Below are 5,000 nucleotides of genomic sequence, written 5' to 3'. Positions count from 1 at the left end.
AATTTTCTGTTTTTCTTTTCCATTTGTGTGACGTTTTATTGCTATGTTGTGTGTGTGTGTGAGTGTGTGTGTGTGTGTGTGTGTGTGTGTGTGTGTGTGTGTTTAAATATAGCTAAGTCTGTCTTGTACTTGTTTTTGTCTTATTATTACCATTAGTTTTCCTTATTTGTTCTTGTCTTTATCTATTTATTGATTTGTGTATTACCAGCAACATCTTTCAAGATATTATGTTTATATTAATTTTACGTTTTCTCACATTGTCAATATTTTATGCATTTTTTTTTTTTTTTTTTTTTTTTTTTTTTTTTTTTTTTTTTTCCAGTGCAAACCACATTTTCTCCAGGATGTAATGTTCATATCAATTTCTTGTCATATGCTCTGAATTTCACAATATTCTATGCATTATATATCGGTTTTCAAGATTATTATTCATTTATTTATTTATTTATTGTTATTTTTTACTGGAATTGTATTTTTGTCAAAGATATAATAGTCCCACCAAGTTTTCCTCATTTTTCTCTCACATTTTCATAATATTTTAAACCTCTCAATGTTTTTAACGATTTTTTTTTTCTTTTACACTGCAAACCACAATTTACTTACTTATTTTTCCCCGTAGTGTATAATATTCCATTTATTATTTTCATTTATTCATTTTTTTTCCCTAGTGTATGATATTACTACAATTTCCCCTTTTTCCCTGACATTTGCAGACAATTTTAAGCCTGTGAATGTTTGCCTTGACATACGTACCGCGTTTGGTTGGATCATTTGGTGAGTGCAGTGCCAACCAACAGCATCACTCCGGCGCTGCACGAGGGGCGGACTCCCTCGTGCAGTGGTGGGGCCAGGCTACTGTGGCGTCTCATTCTCTGTGGCTCGAGTTGTTTTCCTTTAAGGCGAGGTTTTATATCACCGATTGGGTTCATTTGGTTCAAAGATAAATAAGTTCACAAAGTTATGTGAGTAGAATAATATCAAGTGGAAATTTGTGGAAGTTCTTTGTTTATTAAAAAAAATCTAAACTTTTTTTTATATATATAATTGATGATAGTAATGGGAAAAAGTGGAAAACTGAATGTTTGCGTTAAAAAATGAATATTTCGGAAAGTTGTATGAGTAAATATTATGATAAAATAAATGGGAATTATTTTAAAAGATGGAATGTTTTGTCCCAGTTGAAAACCAATTATTTTTTGTAAAAGTTGAAACAAAAAATGAAAAAAAGATGGAAAATTTGTCATAAGGAAAAGAAAAATACGAATTAGCAAAACAAAAACGACAGTAACACTAAAAAAATAATGGTCAAGTAAAAACAAAATAAAAAAGAAAAAAAAAAAAAAAACTCGAATGCCAAGAGGAGGGATGAGACCAGCCTTCATTTGAATCAGCCGTTCCGTTGAGTCTGTGGAGTTTGAATCTGTGACGGCCCGCGGGAGGCTGACCGTTGCTGGAGTACGGTGGTGATTGCGATGGTGGTGATGACGAACACAACGCTTCCTATTAGACCTGTACGCTTTGCTGTTAACGCCGCGAATACAATACAATGATTATCTGATTGCTATGGTGTTTGTTGTGATCCTACTTTGTTTTTGTTGTGATCGTCTTGTTTCCCTTAGAGCTGTGGGTTGCTGTGGTGTTTTTGGTGACCCTCTTGCTTTTGTTGGAGGCTATGGATGCTCTCTCTCTCTCTCTCTCTCTCTCTCTCTCTCTCTCTCTCTCTCTCTCTCTCTCTCTCTCTCTCTCTCTCTCTCTCTCTCTCTCTCTCTCTCTCTTATTGGTGTGAACTAATGGTCGTATGATACTCGATGTTATTATATCATGTTTCCTCCTCCTCCTCCTCCTCCTCCTCCTCCTCCTCCTCCTCCTCCTCCTCCTCTACCTTCTCTTCCTTCCCATCTATCTCCTCCTCCTTCCTCCTCGTTCTTCCCTCCTACGCATCCGTTCTTTTTCCCCTTCTCATCCTCCTCCTCCTCTGGCTCCTCCTCTTTCCCTTCTTTTTCTCCTTCTTCTTATCCTCCTCCTCCTCCAACTCATCCCGTTTTCTTCTTCTTTTTCTTCTTCTTTCATAAAACTTAAAAAATAAACAAATAAAGAAAACACGAAGAATCAAAGATAAGAATATAGGACACACACACACACACACACACACAAATAACAAACACTTTCCACCAATAATAGCATGTCATCAGGTTACTCGAGTTACCCAATCAGGAGGTGACATTCCCATAACAAAGGCAGCAAGCCCTCCCATTGGTCGTCGAACGCGTGCCCTGCTGGGATTGGCTGCCGGAGGGTATATAAAGGGGGGACTCCAGGCGGGAGGGTCTCAGTGCCACGGGAGGTCTGGAAGAGAGAGGATTGTCAGTCATCCAGCCAGCTTCCGGAACTTAAGGTGAGATGAATGTTAATAAAAATATATGAAGATTTGTTTTAGTGATTTGTGGTATTGAAATTATTAGTATTTTCATTATTATTTTTCTACTGTTTCTTTTTCTTTTTTTTTTCAGTTAAAATTTATAGATAAGTTTGAAATTCTATATTTATTTATTTTCTTATGAATTTGGAGCGACTTATTATTACTATTATTATTATGTCTCTCTCTCTCTCTCTCTCTCTCTCTCTCTCTCTCTCTCTCTCTCTCTCTCTCTCTCTCTCTCTCTCTCTCTCTCAGGTGACAGCGGCGGCCATGACAGACACCCGAGCGTGGGCGTGGGTCGTGGGCGTGTTAGTGGTGGTGGTGGTGACGGGGGCGGCTTTCCCTCCCGCTCCCATGAACGAGGTGGGAGCACTGGGGGAGGGGGGAATCGCCCCCCTTCTCTTCCCCCACCCCCAGTACCCTCTCCCCAGGAAAAGATACTGTGAGTAGTGGTGGAGGTGGTGGTGGTGGTGTGGTGGTTGTAGTAGCACTAGTAGTAGTGGTTGTTGTTGTTGTTGTTGTTGTTGTTGTTGTTGTTGTTTCTTCTGTTTTTCCTTCTTCTTTTTCTTCTTCGTCTCCTCCTCCTCCTCCTCTTCCTCCTCCTCCTCCTCTTCCTCCTCCTCCTCCTCTTCCTCCTCTACCTTCTCTTGTACACGGAGAAAGAGGAAAAGGATGGCAGTAATAGTAATATAATAGTAGCGCAATTATATTACCTTCTTCTTCATTCCTAACACCACCAGAGAGAGAGAGAGAGAGAGAGAGAGAGAGAGAGAGAGAGAGAGAGAGAGAGAGAGAGAGAGAGAGAGAGAGAGAGTTTCTCCAGCGTCACGTCAAAACAAAAGCAATAAATGGTGACACTTTCCAATATAAGTTTTCACGAGTTTTTCCTCCATTTTCTTTTTGTATCTTGAAAAAAATGAATAAATAAATAATGCAGAGAGAGAGAGAGAGAGAGAGAGAGAGAGAGAGAGACTGATATATTTTTCATTTCATCTTCATTTATAACACCAAAGAATTTACAGTAGCAATAATAAATAGAAAAAATGGTAAAGATCTGCCTATTTTTGGGGATATTCTAAGTTAACTATATACCTGGCCATCAATACAAGTTTCAAATGTTTTAAATGTTACAAGTGTTTATTCTTCATTACGGTCATTGTGGTACTGAGGGGTATTCAGGTACACGGGCTTGAATCTTCGCCAATGTCCGAGGTTAGGAAGGGCATCCACTCAGCGTGACGGTCCCCAAACGCCAAATCAAAGTCTTTCGTTATGAGGCACCGTCCCGCCCCTCATGCACTGTGGAAGCAAATTGTAATAACTGAAAAAAAATATGTTGTTGTTGTTGTTGTTGTTGTTCTTTGTCCTCTTCTTCCTCTTGCTTTTTGTTGTTATGATCTTTGTTCTTCTTCTTCTTCTTCTTTCTGTTGTTGTTGTTGTCATTATTATTGTTGTTGTTGTTGTTGTTGCTGGTGTTGTTATTATCACAGTCATTATTGTTAGCATTAGTAATAATAGAGCAATATCATCATTGTCATTGTTATTGCTATTTTCATCATCATCAGTTTATTTGTTTCTAAAGTCATTACCGTCATTAATCCCACAACTTCCTGCCTGCTTCTGCATTTCCCTCTTCCTGTGACTGTAATTCTCTGAGGAGGGAGGTTTCAACACACTTATCCTTCAGTTTTGTGTAGATCATCTGGCTCTTTCGTTTACTGATTTGCACCTCACTGGGCTTTTTTTTTATTTTATGTGTTTTCCTTTATTTTTGTTGTCCTATGCAAGCAGTATTTATTAATCATTAATATTTGATTTGATTTTCTTATTTCTTATCCTCATTATGAAATTTAATCCTTTACCTCTTCTTTTTTGTTACCCTGAGCCAGTCCTTACATAATAAAACGTATCTATCTATCTATCTATCTATTATTATTATTATTATTATTATTATTATTATTATTATTATTATTATTATTATTGTTATCATTTGGTGCGATTTTCTTATTTTATATCGTTATTATTAAATGTAATCCCGTATCCCCTTCCCTCCAGTGGGCATCGAACTCCCAGACTTCATAGCAGCAGGCAAGGGCTTGGGAGACCTGAAGGAACGCATGATGACGTCAGGCAAGTAGCGGAAGTGACGTCATGCAGCGCCAGCCAATGCCAGCACTTCTCAGCCTGTGACGTCACTCCCAGCCAGGCAATAACATCACGGCATAGACCAGTGACGTCATATCCACCTGGTGACGTCATTGCCTTCCAGATCGTCCTTTTAAGTTTTGTTTCATGGAATTATTCGTCTGTTTATTGGTATGTGTTGTGAGTTATCGTCTTTTTAAGGTTTTATTCTACTTTTCATATGTATCTCAGTATTTGTAGTGGGTTAATATACTTATTCCTTCACCTATGTTAGTATGTGCGGTGCTCTCACTCTCTATTAGTAAGGTTTGATTTTATCTGAATTTATACAATGTGGCCAAAATACAAATGATTCAGTACACGCAGCCTTACTGATTTTACTGCTGTGTGTGTGTGTGTGTGTGTGTGTGTGTGTGTGTGTGTGTGTGTGTGTGAG

At 38.2% G+C, this 5,000-nt stretch overlaps 1 protein-coding gene across 2 annotated transcripts in view; it reads left to right on the top strand.

The window, feature by feature from the left end:
* LOC135095774 (alpha/beta-tubulin-N-acetyltransferase 9-like) overlaps nt 1-5,000 on the top strand; it is a 14,832-nt gene that overhangs the window by 8,501 nt on the left and 1,331 nt on the right. For both annotated transcript variants that reach the window (XR_010264487.1, XR_010264486.1), the window contains 3 exons: nt 2,193-2,395; nt 2,675-2,861; nt 4,475-5,000. The exon at nt 4,475-5,000 is cut by the window's right edge and continues 1,331 nt beyond it. The gene's annotated coding sequence lies outside the window, so the exon portion shown is untranslated. The remainder of the gene's footprint in view (nt 1-2,192; nt 2,396-2,674; nt 2,862-4,474) is intronic.

Source organism: Scylla paramamosain, unplaced genomic scaffold (assembly GCF_035594125.1).
Source record: "Scylla paramamosain isolate STU-SP2022 unplaced genomic scaffold, ASM3559412v1 Contig1, whole genome shotgun sequence".
Lineage (NCBI taxonomy): Eukaryota > Metazoa > Arthropoda > Malacostraca > Decapoda > Portunidae > Scylla > Scylla paramamosain.
Note: the sequence above shows the minus strand (reverse complement) of the source record. Positions and strands in the feature narration are given on the sequence as shown.